At 33.5% G+C, this 15,118-nt stretch overlaps 1 long non-coding RNA gene across 1 annotated transcript; it reads left to right on the top strand.

The window, feature by feature from the left end:
- Window positions 1–6,153: 6,153 nt before the first annotated feature.
- Window positions 6,154–13,317, top strand: LOC123546833 (uncharacterized). Its single transcript, XR_008372369.1, has 8 exons — window positions 6,154–6,281; window positions 6,674–6,796; window positions 8,618–8,719; window positions 9,002–9,074; window positions 10,603–10,713; window positions 11,351–11,627; window positions 12,430–12,600; window positions 13,210–13,317. It is a non-coding gene; the product is annotated as an uncharacterized LOC123546833 (long non-coding RNA).
- Window positions 13,318–15,118: the final 1,801 nt, after the last annotated feature.

Below are 15,118 nucleotides of genomic sequence, written 5' to 3' on the forward strand. Positions count from 1 at the left end.
TAAACAGAAGTTAAGAGTAAACCTCAATGAAGCATGGACCAAAGCTTATGCCGACAAACAGAATATTACACTTTTACTATCGGAAAGGTAAAACGGTCACGTCACTGGTAAAACCAAATAGTACAATAACAATGATAAAAAGATTACCTCTGCCCAGAACTTTTTGCTGCTTCCATATGATTGTACTTTTGTTTGAAGGGTAGAGGTGTTAATTCATCGTTTCTTTCATTCAATTCCTTTAACAAATATCAATGTATTTTAAACGACGTACTAAGCTGTTTTTTTTTTACATTTGTAATGAGCATGCGATGGTACTTTTAGTGCTATTTTGTGTATTCTTCAAAATTTCTAAATTTCTTTAATATTTCATCCGAGACCTGTTGTTTTCTTATTGGAGTTCCTGTCCAAACGTTATTTTCATATTTTTATGAACGAATGGACAAACGCTCTTAACTTGAACAAGAGTTTAAAAGAACATTAATTTTTCCATGACACTAATACATTCATCCTTTCTCAACTAAAACAAACGATGACTCTTTAAACACTATCAGTTAATCTGACGAAGAAACAAGATACTAAATCCTATAAATATTTTAAGCGCACATTTATATCAATTAAGACATTTTAGAAACATTCAAAGCATCATTCTTTCTATTGAACATTCATTTGTTCAAAATGTGATGTATCAACCATCGGATGGACTAAATCACATAGTGTGGCTGGTTCAGATTCAGAAGTGTAATTTTCTTGCTTTAATCAAATGACACGTGTCAAAACTGTCTGACACTGTTTTACAGCCCAATGTTTCCCAGTTATCATCAGCCTTTCGGAATGAGTAATTACATAATTCTGTAACAGAAATCAATTTTGACCGTCAAAGATGCGGATACAAGAGAGTTACAAGGTTAGAAAACATTAAAACACTTTGAGGATATTATAAGAAGAACTTTGATTTATGTATGTCCAATTTTTCAGATATTATGAAAGAACTGTGGCTATAAGATAACATTAAGGCAATTTTAGGAGTATGAACAGAACAGTTTATATCAGTAGCACATTCAGGGTCTCCTTCATGACCGAGTGATCAAGCTAGCTGGCCCCTCACCGCTGCGGGTTTGTAAATCTGGCTTTGAGTAAAGAGTTCCTTCACGTGGGGAAGCCCTCTATCTTGCTTATGGAAGACCGGTGATCTACCCTACCACCTTACCCATCCGTGCCTGAAATAATGCCCGGAGGGGCACCCGGGGTCTTCCTCTGTAACCGAAAGCTAGATAGACGCCATATGACTAATAACTGTCACACAAAAATAAATTTAGCAGCATATTACAGTTTCAACCTTAAGTACATTTTATTTGAGACGATTCGTGATTACAACATTATTTCATTCTAACATGTTGAAAGAGATTTATCATAATATGTGTCATGTTGTTTTAAGTCTAACCTTGAATTAACTTTTGACATTAAAGAGTTACAAGATCACATGCTCGCAATATTTTACGTTACTCAGTAAAATATTGTCAAATAATTATAGGGCTGAAATATTGTCAAGTGCCTTCTTATGAATATCAACATTTTTAAACGCATATTAAGATCAATAACTATTACATCCGATGAATATGGCATTTCGTTGATTTAAATTCTCACTACTTTGATTCATATTACTTTTGCACGACAAACGTTTACACATACTTAAGCTTTTTTTACATAATTGGTCAATCATACTAGCAAATAATGATGGAACGAGCTATTTCTACCTTTAATTTACAATTATGAGGAAATGATAGCACTCTCTAAATTTCGAAATGTGTATTTCAATCTGATGGCATGCTTCTTGAAAGATCAAAAAGCTAAACCTGACAAAATATGGCGTCGAAAGCTGTAATAAAATATCAAAGTCACACTAAATGAGTCATTGTTTGACGGATAGAAACAGAAACACAGAATTATGAGTATAAATGGTGGTTATTACAAAAATACATACCGTATTCTTTTATGAATAGAAGACATGAAATAGATTAATTGCTTTTCTTTTAAGTACTATAGTATTAGAGTAGCATTTGAATTAACACATTTATTCATAAATCATAGCACGTGAGTCACCTTACACCCCTGGATGTAAGATGACTGTTTGGCATGCATGTTGAACGTGACTGAGCATGCAGAGCCCAAGAAAGAGAAATGGTTACATATCCCAACGTCCGCAAATTGACCCCTGGCAGGCAGATTACCGTGTTACAAATTATCTTTCTAATTAAAGCAATCAGATAGTAATTAGCAATGCACAGAAGAATACAGGTAGTGCTTCAGTAAAGAGGTAAATAACATGTACAATGGTAATCGATGAATGGTTTACGGTTTATAATTCGTCTGTTTCAGTGGAAGCACGTCAGTCTCGGTTACTTCTCTTTCTCTAATTCTAAGGTAACTGTTTTCAACCCGTCTGTAATATTTTTCCATTACAGCTTCTTTTTGTTGTGGGCCTACTTTGCAAATGCGTGGCTCTGATGCTGTGTTTTAGGTGCTCCGTGCTTCCGAGAAATCTACCCTTACCTATTATCTTTTGTAAGATAGTGATTATGCGAAGAAATTGAAAACCAAAATAGAAATAATCGTCCTATGATTTAAAAATATTAATATTTCTTGAATGAAAATAATTATGTTAAGACAAACACTTTACATATTAAGTTTATTATTAAATAAGACTGCAAAATTTCCCCTGTTGAGTTATACATAGTACATTTCTCAAAGCAATTAACTATCATGATGACAAATAAGAAAAATGAACTAAACGTATCTGCTGTGACAATATCTTTGTGATTTTGGAGATTCTTTAGGGATGATATTAATGTGAATGTTTGACGAAAAGCACAATATCAAAATTTGACTAGTATTATGTTTGATCATTGTTAAACTAGAACAGAAAACTTCCTATGTTGCGGAGTCTGTTGCACGAAAATATGATGTATAATTATTTAGAAGCTAAAGTCATATGTTAAACAAGTCTGTGAATCATGTATCCAGGTGTATTTTAGTATAATTTCGGTTGTTAGACCTTTAATGATGAATAAATATATATATGTCGTCTAGGAAAATTTGTTTTCAGATCATTTTGAAAATATGACACAATTTTGTTTTATACACAACATATTTTTATTATATTTATGAAAACTGGATACAACTTGATAGCAAAATAAATATTGTTCCATCCGATTTTGATGCTTATAACTAAAATCCTTTTAAATGAACATCTGCACATGTTTGTATAATTATAAATTGTTGAGATTCAAGATCTTGTCAGGCTTACTGTGCGGATGTTTGATGATTCTACCTAGGTTCCTGCCTATGCCTGAAACAATGTATAGTTGAGTACCTGTGGCCTTCACCATCAACACCTGGAAAAGTTGCTATATTACCTAATTTGTGTTGATGTGACACTACACCAAACAATACAAAATCTGCTGAGTTATCAGCATCAATACAAAAGTCAATAAAGTATACACAGTTGAAATAAAAATCAAATGCAAGTTATGGGAAAAGTAACATAAACCTAAATGACATAGATAATACAGTGGAATCATCTTTTTTAAAAGAAAATAATTAAAAATTATGCACAATACTAGATCAAAATGTTACATAACCAATTAGCAGAAGTTCTAACCTGAGAATTATACCACTCGTCGTTTCTTCCATGGCAACTATATTTGATTCGCTGCGTTCATTCTTCTACTTTATTACATCTCAATATTTTATTAATTTGTCAGACACTGGACAGGCTGACTCTTTTTGTAAGACTTATTTTTGTTTTGAGCACATGTTATAGTGTCCACTTGTTTCAATAGATAAAAATATGCAATTAATTCAACAAATTATTAGGATTAGTGATAAAAAGTAACTCAGGTAGAGATAATACTGTATTGATCAAAAACATGAATATGTTAATCATTTGCCTAAATAAATATTATGATAATTCCTTTACTAACTGCAACAATATTTTGTATAAAAATACCATTAAATTTAAAGTCTCAAATTATCTGTTATTGCGAATTTGCATAGTATCTCAAAGAACAACTTTATTATTTAAGAGCTCTTCGCGTACTTTGATTTTTATAAATAAAATGGGATTTATACGCGCATCAAGTAAAAATGAAAACATTGGACTTCATGTCTTGGAATCTTCGAAATGAATGAATGACAGTTTGTCTTAGACATAATACTGAATGACAGCCCATGCTAATGACTTTGTGCGATTGAGATAGTTATTTAGTTTTTAATTGTAATTTCCTATCGACTGTCTTTGCCATCTAACAGGGCAAATATAAAATGATTCATTGCAAGTTATGTTTCACTGTTACTGCCATTAATAAGTTACACGCCAGAGAAATTTGACTGATTAAGATGATCATATTTTTTATACGAACATTGGTGTTAGCTAACAATACCAATACACCGATAATCCGGAGTACTTGTCACATTTTTTTCAGTTAACGTTATGTCGTCGGGTAAAGAATACGTGGTGCACTTACACTGCCTAGCCTAGTAGAGTCTGCTGTTATAACACACTGGCAGAGTAACTATCTTAGTTGTGAGAGGTCCTGGGGTTCGAGTCTCAGTTGGAGCTTAAAGGGTTCAGATGTTCTTTCATACTTTTAGCGAACAGTATAAAAGACCATTGTTTAGCAATCCAGATCACTATTGAATGTAAATGAAATAGACCCAAATAGAAAATATCCATTACATTATGTTCATTTGGCAGTTTGGCTCTACATGCCAAAGAAGAGTTACATTTCCTTGATACAAAAAAAATTGTCTTTCATGTGAAAATATTAATTGCTGATAAAAATGCACTTTCGGCTAAAATAATTTATGTATTTTTGAGAAATATAAGAACATTTGTATACATTTCAAAGCTTTCTAACTTCATACCTATGTTTTGAAAAAAAGGTAGTATCCCTGAATTATTATCAGCTGCATGTTGGATTTATTGTATACGAAATTGGTTAACAGAGAAAACACATAAATGTCTTATTAAAAAACTAGTCTGGATTTTTAAAAAAAAGAAACGTCTGTTAACTAAATCATTTAAAACAATAATCATTCTTTGGGTATAAATACTTTAATTAAATTGCAACTTTTCTTCCTACATCCGTAATAACTTTACCGTCTCTGCACATTCATTGTAAATACTGATACCAGTTTCTGTTCGTTTTTCATTATTAACAAGGTCAATGCTAAAGATGCACAGACATTCATTTATTTAGAGAACCGCAGAAAAAATGAAATTAAGAAATCAAAGGTCAAACGCATTGATGATCTAAAATTTATACTAATAGGTCAATGTAAATGGTTGTATGTAAGACTATGGTAAGAACAAGAACATCGGAGTCATACAGATAAGAAATTGTAAGAATGGAGATAAATGTTAAGGCGAAACAGTGTATACTGTTCGCCAAACAATGTATAATGTTCATTTAAATACTATAAATCGTATAAGCATAGTTGTGTAGTAATTATGAATGATAATGATCTGCAAGGTTAAAAATAATTCCAAAAGTACAAGACCCGTGATATTTACAGATTTTAAAATATACAATAATGTATATGTTTTAAACTAAATATCCACGTGATAATAGCTAAACCTCGACTTGTATCTTATACTTTTGATTTTCACTCTTTTTGTCATAGTTCCTATTTGGAGTAATCCCTTTTAAAGTAACAAACCTTTGAAACCATAAACACATCAACAAGCTGTTGTTATGGGCTGAAATAACGAATACTATAACGTCGCGCCGCAATGCACGCTTCCTAGGGTCATCTTGTACTTTGATATATGTTGTGACGCATGTAAACAATTGTAGCTGGTCTGTGGAAGGTTCCGACTAAAGGGTGTGCGTTGAATGTAAGTCTATTGAAAGAAATATATATTGAGACTTAAATTGTTCACTTTGAGAAGTAAATTTAATGATTGGTGAATGAAATTATGCGGTAAACGCCAATTGCATAATACATACGTTCTGCATGATTCAATATTATAATTCAAGATTTTCAGATACACAATGTAGTTAAGATTTGAAATATTTATCACCTACAATATCGCCCTTCAGTACTTATATAAGGCATAATATATAGATGTCTTATATATGGCATCACCTTAATTTTATTTTGGACATGATTTCGACAATCTAACAGCCCTAAGTTCATGACATAAACATGTGATGTTATCTTTACTATAAATTTTTAAAGCTGCGTTTAATTTGATACACCATATACTTTTATGCGACAAAGTAAGTACTTTATCGTTACATTATTTGAACATTGAAAATATAGAGTTTTATAATTTACTTTCTAAATAAAAAGACGAAAATTTTTGTGTTTAATTTGTAACATATGCTTATGGAAAATATCGTTGTGACATATTTTGAACATTTCTGCATTTTAAAAAAATATATGTGTTTGGATTTAGAAATATTTTATCTGAAATTCTTATTCAATCACTGTCTTTTTTTTAAAAAAAATCAAGAATGACTGAAAATATTATTGTTCTATATTTTCCATGTACTTAAATTATAATGTAATAATTATTTATTGTTTCATGATTCGATAATATACATCTAAAATAGTAGCGCCCTTTCCCCATGTTTATGTATGTTTATTAAGAAATTGTATCCTGCGTCAGGTCAAAATGAAAAGCGTTCTTATCCTTTTTGCCTTTGGATCGATGACTTCTCTGCTTGTTACTGCCAGCTACATGTGTATTTGTAACAGGGATACACTTGTGAATCAACAGGTGTTTGATTTGGTACGTATAATGCTTAATGATATATTCAAACGTAATCGAGAGACCACCTCTATTTAGAGACCACTTACATTAAAAGACAACCTTCTCAGTTCCCATTCGTGTTGATAAAGAACAAATTTTGTTATATTAAGAGGCCAGTTGTGTTAAGGCTCTTAATTTTTTTGTTATAAACAGTTAATGCTGCTGTCCAAATAGAGACTACACATAACTGAATAGTTAGAAAAATGCTACTTTCAATATTACACATGAAATTATGAAGTTAATGTATAGTCAAATCTATGACAAAAACATGAGAAAACTATATTCAAACATTGGATTTAACGTGAACATAATATATTTTTTTGTGCATAACTAAAATGTGGCAGCCACATTTTAATCAGTTTTTGAAAAGACGTTATGACCTTTAAGATACAACTTTTTTGCCTTTCCCTTGAGTGATTTCTTAAGGTATTAGGCCCCTAATAGTAATGTTTAAAAAATGGCATTTGCTGGGTATGTTCTTACAGTTGACAGTGCTTCGCACTTAATTGCAAATTTTTAAAAACTTTTACCGTGCCGTTTTTTTTATAAATTTTGTGTAAGTTATGGTATTTCCTCAAGTTCAAGTAGAGATAAATTTCAAAGTGGTTGCCTTTATCCGAAACGTTTGCAGAGAATTCATTATATCATTATTTCTTATGAAAGAAACATCAAACTATTGGTAAACAATATAAAACTTAAAATAAAAACTGTCAGTATCATTATTTCTAGGGTGCCTCGAGTAAACGGATTTAATAAGACAGAATTCTAAATCCAATATTGAAAAATTAAGGTCGAATCCTGTGGGTCTGTTTTGAATTGTGCTCACTTCATTCAAAAATAACCTTGGAGCAGAAGTAAAACCTACCTACATTTCTTCCACAATATGTAATCTAAAGAATGAAGGCAAAATAGAGAACTTTTACCGCATGTAACTCAGTATTTTTAAAGATGTCTAACTCTATCCCTTCTGTTTCAGAGGTAAATTCACTTTGAACAGCAAGAAATCGCTTATCAAATGATTTTTCCACTTTTGTACAATAAATCAATAACAAGTCTTGAAAGAAGTAAAAACTTACAAGAAGAAAAGAAAATAAGGGAAAAATTTTGGTCCCAGTGGGGCTTGAACCTACGCCCCCTGAAAATTGCAGTCAAAGTAGGTTTACGGTAGAAATTGAATACTCTTCAAAAAGGAGGTACTCTATTAGGGGCCTAATACCTTAATGCAAGTTGTATTGTACAAATATCACTTTGTGTGACCGGATTATATCCAGAAATTGAAACGAAAATGGCGATTTATGGAAATGTAATCAGGAATACAAAAAAAGACATTACTTAAAGAGATTTTTTTCTTTGAGTTTTATTTCGTAATAGACCTTGTTTGTCGTAAAGCATACATGACAAAATTCGTAAAGTTTCCTTGTTTCATATTAACATAAACATTATTAACATAAAGTAGAAAACTGGTTAAGGTATGAAAATATACTCATTGGTTTTATCAATATTGACTATGTGACGGCTGTTTGGCTTAAACTTACAGAAACACCGTCTGCGGTATAAAGCTAAACATAAACACTTTGTTACAATTTAACACTTTTAACACTTGTTTAAGCACAAGTAAGAAATAAAAAACCCAATTTAAAGAGCGGCATCGCTTGGAAATAACAGATTATAACAGCTACAAGATGTAACAAAAATCGTATACAAAAACAATAAGCATGATCATCATATTTTAGAGAAAACAGAAGAAAACCATATAGCAACTATTAAATTAGGAAAAGTAAGACAATCTTCTAATTTCAGGTCCACTCACCCATTGGATATTTATACCCAAATGATTGCGCACCCTTTTTAAACAATTCCAGAACCGATCATGGATGGTTGTCCATTCAATTTCAAGGAGAGGTATTATTAGCATTAAACAAGACTTACATTTACAACTTCTTTCTTTACCAGTATCAGGTAAGTAATTTCATAATGAAGAACGTAGGTAGATTTATGCAAATCTGTTAACATAGAAGAGAATTTATATATATTACCAAGTTAATGTAAAATTTTTTTTTCGATTTTAAGCAACGCTGTGAAATAATTCAGAAGTCATATGTCCTTAAGTTCTTATTAAAAACGAACTTGAATTTATTGGAATAATAAAAAGTTATATGTTTAATATTGACAATTTCTCATCAGAGGGGGTATATAGAAAAGCAAGAAAGCGCAGTTTTAGACGAATGCACTGGACCATTCCCTACGGAAGACGAAGGTATCTATATACTGTTTACGTGTAATTGTAGCTATTCCATATATTTATGTCCCGCCCCACCCTCTACTGGAGGAGAGATATTGCTTTTGACCTGTCCAACCATTCGTCCATCAGCCTGTCACACTTCATTTCCGGTCAATAACTAGAGAACCATTTAACAAAGAACCTTCAAACCTCACAAAGTGGTAAGGCTTACAGAGTAATGATCTCTACCTTTTTGGGTCACCCCTTCAAAGGTTAAAGTCATAGGGGTCTGAAAATAGATAACAATTTCCGATCAATAACTTGTGAACCACTTTACCTGGGATACTGATTGAACATGCAGAGTAAATTACCCTAGATTTTGGAGTCACCCTATTAAAGGTCAAATTCACAGGGGACAGAATCCGTCACACTTCATTTCCGATCAACAACTGTAGAACCATTTGACCTAAAACCTTCAAAATTCATAGGGTGATAGGACTTACGGAGTGGATGACTGTTTTTTTTTTAAGGTCACTCAATGAAAGATCAAGGTCACGGGGCATGAACATGGAAAAGAAGTTTCCTCTACACTAGACCGAGAATGTTTAAACTTCATAGAAATATTGGACATGCAAAGCAAATGACCCTATTGATTTTGGGGTCACCTTATCAAAGGTCAAGGACAAAGGGGCCTGAACATAATAAACCGTTTCTGACCAATAATTTGGGAACCACTTGAACAAGTATGCTGAAACTTCATAGAATGATTGGACATGCAGAGTAGATGACGCCTACTCTATTGATTTTTGGGTCGCTCAGACAAAAGATAAGATCACAGGGGCCAGAACCTGGAAAACCATTTCCAGTCTATAACTTGAAAACCACTTGACCCAGAACACTGAAACTTCATGGCATGATTTTATATGACGTGTAGATGATCATACTGGATTTCAGTCACTAAACCAACCATCAGTTCTCTTTGATTTTCGCTCCTGTCCGCTATTGACTTCTTGCCTATTACTACTATACGTTAGGGGAGACATGCGCTTTTCGTCAAAAGCATATTCTTGTCTGTTAAACTGTGCGTTTGGTTGCTGCTGGTAAAGCTGTATGGTTTCGAAAATGGCATATGTAGGTGGCACATGTGTTCTGTAAATTTTTACATAGCAGAGCTGACTGAATTGTACAGTTTGAAACAAAACTCTGCTGTCATCTCATTATTTTGCTTGAATCGATACACCATAGAGCTGGTTGATATATATAGCTTAAACAAAATTCTTTTGCCCTCAGTTGCTTTAATTTATGTATCATAAAGCTGGGGAAATATACGTGTATAGCTTAAAACAAAATTAACACATATACATGTCTGCCTACCAGTATTCATGTACGCATATACTGTCAACACTTTAGTACCATATGCTAAAAAGCGGTAGATCAAGAAGACATGTGCAATTTAATTTTTACAGAGTCGTTTTTATCAATGTAAAGTTACAATTGTAAGTTAGTTCTTGTCCATGTGTATGTTTTAAAGTAAGAGTACAATTTTTTTGCTTCCATCGTTTAGAGTCTACCGAAATACCGATGACATACACCATGTTTGTGTCAAGTAGTTACAAACCTCCTCCGCCAACGCCGGTACCAAGTCACAACACAACTCTTTCACCTGCGTTATTAGGTAGCATTCAATATATTACAATGTGATATTCTGATATCTAAAATACATATAATAGGTGTAAGACAAATGTTTTCTTCTTTCGCACCAGTTGAAATTTTTATTTTTTTTTCAGTGTTTATTTCGAAATAAGTTTAAAACATATATGCATTCTTTCCCGTAGTTAATAGAATTGAATTTACTCTGCACATATATAACAGTTTAATTCTACATGAGCCGATTTCACAAAAAGGACACAAGTTTCAGCTAACGTTCTCTCCCAAGTGAGGATATTTGCAACATATTTCTTCCAAAGGAGTTAACGTCTATGATTTAAAACATGTTGTCCATATAACATTTTAACTAAATTGTAAGACTTTCAATCCGCCCTTGTTCTATAAATAGCCGAATAGCTGAAAACAATTTTATTGAAATGATTTTAGTGAATCACGTTACACCTTAGTTCTAATTGTGTCCTAGGTAGGCTTTGTGAAACAGGCCAATGTATCTATCTCCAAAATCCAGATTGATTAAATACTCCCATTTTGACATTTATAAGAGAAAGTGATCAATCATAAGTGCATTATATAATTTATTTGTATATTGTAAGTCTTTTTTAAATTTTCTTTTTCACGACAACACAAACAATTTTAATATCTAGGCAACGTGAATCTATGTCCCCCATACGTAATACAAGGGGCAAATTCCAATGGATACTTACTGACTCAACATCACCATGTATCACGAAGTATGTCAGGACAAAGTGTCTTGGAACCATGCAGATATGCTGTGTAAAGAACGAGGAGGGGATCTGGTCACCATACACAATGACAAAGAAAATAACTATCTGAATCAAGTACTCCAACAAGCTTATAACCACAGAGTTTGGATTGGGCTTCACGATAAAATAAATGAGGAACATTTTGAATGGACAACAGGTTTTTGAAATTATACTTCATTTAATATCTTACAAACCGTATTAATATTTGTTTCAGCTTAAAAATGTTTACTCGTATGAAATGCTCTTGTTTTAGCAAACAACATTCCAAGGGGAAACCCGCTTACTTAACACAACTCCGAAAAACCCGAAGTCTACTTTTCAAACATTCACAAGAAGTTGTATACCAGAAGGCCTGAATCAAGAAGAAACAATCATACATAAACAGTAAAATTTCCGCCAGACTAGTACATAAAATGTAAATCGTGATAACATACTTGCATCCGTTTCTGTTTATTTCTTTTTACTGTGCATATTGTTATAGGTGAGAGTAAGTGTGGTATACTCATATTGCATACTTTAGGAGAGGAATTGACGTGGACTCATTGTGCATATTGTTGTAGGAGAGAAAGTGATGTATACTCATTGTGCATACTGTTTTACGAGAGGAAGTGATGTATATTCATTCTGTATACTGTTTCATGAGAGAAAGTGATGTATACACATTGTGCATATTATTTACGTGAAAAAGTGATGTATACACATTGTGCATATTGTTTCAGGAGAGAAAGTGATGTATACTCATAATGCATATTATTTTAGGAGAAGGAGTGACGTATAAACATTATGCATATTGTTTTAGGAGAGAAAGTGATGTATACACATTGTGCATACTGTTTTAGGAGAGAAAGTGATGTATACACATTGTGCATAATAATTTAGGCGAGATGGTGACGTATATTCATTGTGCACATTCTTTCAGGAGAGGAAATGACGTATACGCATTGTGTATATTGTTTTAGGGGAGAAAGTGACTTATACTCATTGGAGACAACACCACAGAAAAAGTGCAAACCACACCCATGAGGACTGTGTGTTAATGTTTCAGAACGGCGTTTGGGATGATGTTCAGTGTGGTGGTAAACATGTCATGGAAGAGACAATTAATACACATGCATATGTCTGTGAATACAGTAAGGAGTCGTTTTGTTTGTTTCTTATTGTCGTCACTTGTATGTGATGAATTAAGGGTAATTTAAAACACTGTCTCAAGTTAAACATAAAAAAAGAACACTAAAAATCAAATGTATTGTCGTTTAGCTGCACTTCTCTTTCTTAATGGAATTAAAATATAAATGAGCCGTGCCATGGGAAAACCAACATAGTGGGTGTGCGACCAGCATGGATCCAGACCAGCCTGCGCATCCGCGCAGTTGGTCAGGATCCATGCTGTTCGCTTTAAAGCTATTGGAATTGGAGAAACACTGTTAGCGAACTGCATGGATCCTGACAGACTGCGCGGATGCGCAGGCTGGTCTGGATCCATGCTGGTCGCATACCCACTATGTTGGTTTTCCATGGCACGGCTCAATAATAAACGAGACACACTTTTTCCCTACGTAAAGTCATACTGTGAGATAAACAGAGCTAAGTTCAATTTCTAGTGATGCACTGGTCCTGACATAAATTGAATATTTATACTGAAAATGCAATGAAAAGTTCAAATAATTCTAAATTGTGTGAAATATTTATATATAAGGATTGTTGTGCCGCTGTCCTCTCTAAAGTATTATTCATTTCAGAAACACATGGTTCTGGATCTTCAATAGTTGGCTGAAAAAAGCAGTCATGAACGGAATACAAGAACATATAAAAAACTGTGTTAAAATATATTTCATCGTTAAACACCGGATATTGTTTGTCTTGATTTATGCTCTGTATGGTAATCACTTAAAGATGCATTTCTGTTAAAATCACTCAAATAATTTATAAACATAACGGTGTACTATAAATTACGAGTAATATTTGCAGAAACCCTGTACGTTTGTTCTGTGTATTAACGTCTGCAGAAGCTGGAGCAGTCATTTGTGACCGAGACCAAAGACTTTAATACCCAAAACAAATGTGTAATGTCGTTATTCTAGCATACAAACATAACACAAGGACTAAATGTACCGTTTTAAGGAATTATATCAATGATGCTTGGAAATACATGTATTAAATTGTATGTTAATGTCTAATATTTTCAAAAATCCTTATAGATTTTGGGAACGGGTAAAGTCGATACCATGCGCAAAATAACTAGGACATGCTTTGGCGGTGGCATTGATTTGTGCTCCTCGATAACATGTAGATCGTTACCAAGAACAGAATGGTAATTTTAAAATTGCATAGGAATCAAGTTATTACCTATAAAAATAAACAATGGAACAAATACGAGTCAACATATTCACGGTTATCGGCAAACAATCAAATGCATTCATTTATAATGCAGAGTTCGAAAGAGAGTACACTTCGGGAGCAAGCGAGTAAGCACATGGGAGTTGGCAGTGCTTGTGGTTGGTATCTAATGTAGAGAAACACAGTAGGGATTTGGCTGCAACTTTCATGTTATTAAAAAAAGAGACTTATATGAGAAAAATAAGAGACGTAGATAAAATGTATCACATGTACATGTGCACGAAAACATATTCGGCCCCGGCACAACTGTGTTTGATATACATTGTTCGATTCTTTTAAAGTAAAGAGTACAGTTCATGAAAACATAAAAGCCATCATTTAAAATGAACAATACGTCTACTAACTGCGATTTTATGTACACGTCTTCTCCAGACAACGTCCGATTAACAACCAATCGAGCTCTGGAGCCAGGATTCAAACCTACCTCTGATCGGTTCACTAACTTTGTTACCGCCGCAACCTAACAAAACGGTTGCGCAAATAACGCTGTTTTGATGTGGTCTTTATTCCTTCGCATCGTTGACTGTGTTTGGGGTTAAACGTCACACATACACAATTTAGGTAATATAACGACATTTAAAGCTTATCATGGTGGAAAAAGATCCATGATTCCCCCATCTTACATTGTTTCTGTCGAGAGTAGGTATGTGGATAGAAACACCAACCTCCCGTTAGCCAGCTAGAGGGATCTAAGCCCAAAGTGAGGCTCACCCACTTTGGTGAAGGGCACATGATTGAAAGTCAGCGATAACAACAGCTCAGCCATGAAGGCTCCTCCATTGAAACATAAAATGTTGACAACAACTTGTATAAGAACGGGCAAACGTTTCACGGCCACCAAATCGCAAACAACGCTGATGAGCCAGGATTCTAACCAATATCAACACAGTGACAACACTAAGCAACATCAAAATCGGTCACTCTGCCATTCGCTCGCTACAATCAAACCTGACTGCCCCCATCTACATTCTAAAAAAATGAATACGTAAAGCATGGTTGCATGTTTTCGCCACATACTTAATTTTTCCGATTGATTCATTTCTAATGCTGAGAGAAATTTATCGTGTTCTCGGAAAAAGTTATCAAGCGATAAAATGTTGCAAGGTCGAGATAAGATATCGAACGCAAAACATCACATGTCAGCAATCGACTAGAGATGTCGAATGTTCGAAAGGCCTTTAGATCGAACGATGATGTTTTGTGCTAGTGAAAATACGCCATGCACTATAGATAATAAGTCCAGTGTTCGAC

Source organism: Mercenaria mercenaria, chromosome 9 (genome assembly GCF_021730395.1).
Source record: "Mercenaria mercenaria strain notata chromosome 9, MADL_Memer_1, whole genome shotgun sequence".
NCBI lineage: Eukaryota > Metazoa > Mollusca > Bivalvia > Venerida > Veneridae > Mercenaria > Mercenaria mercenaria.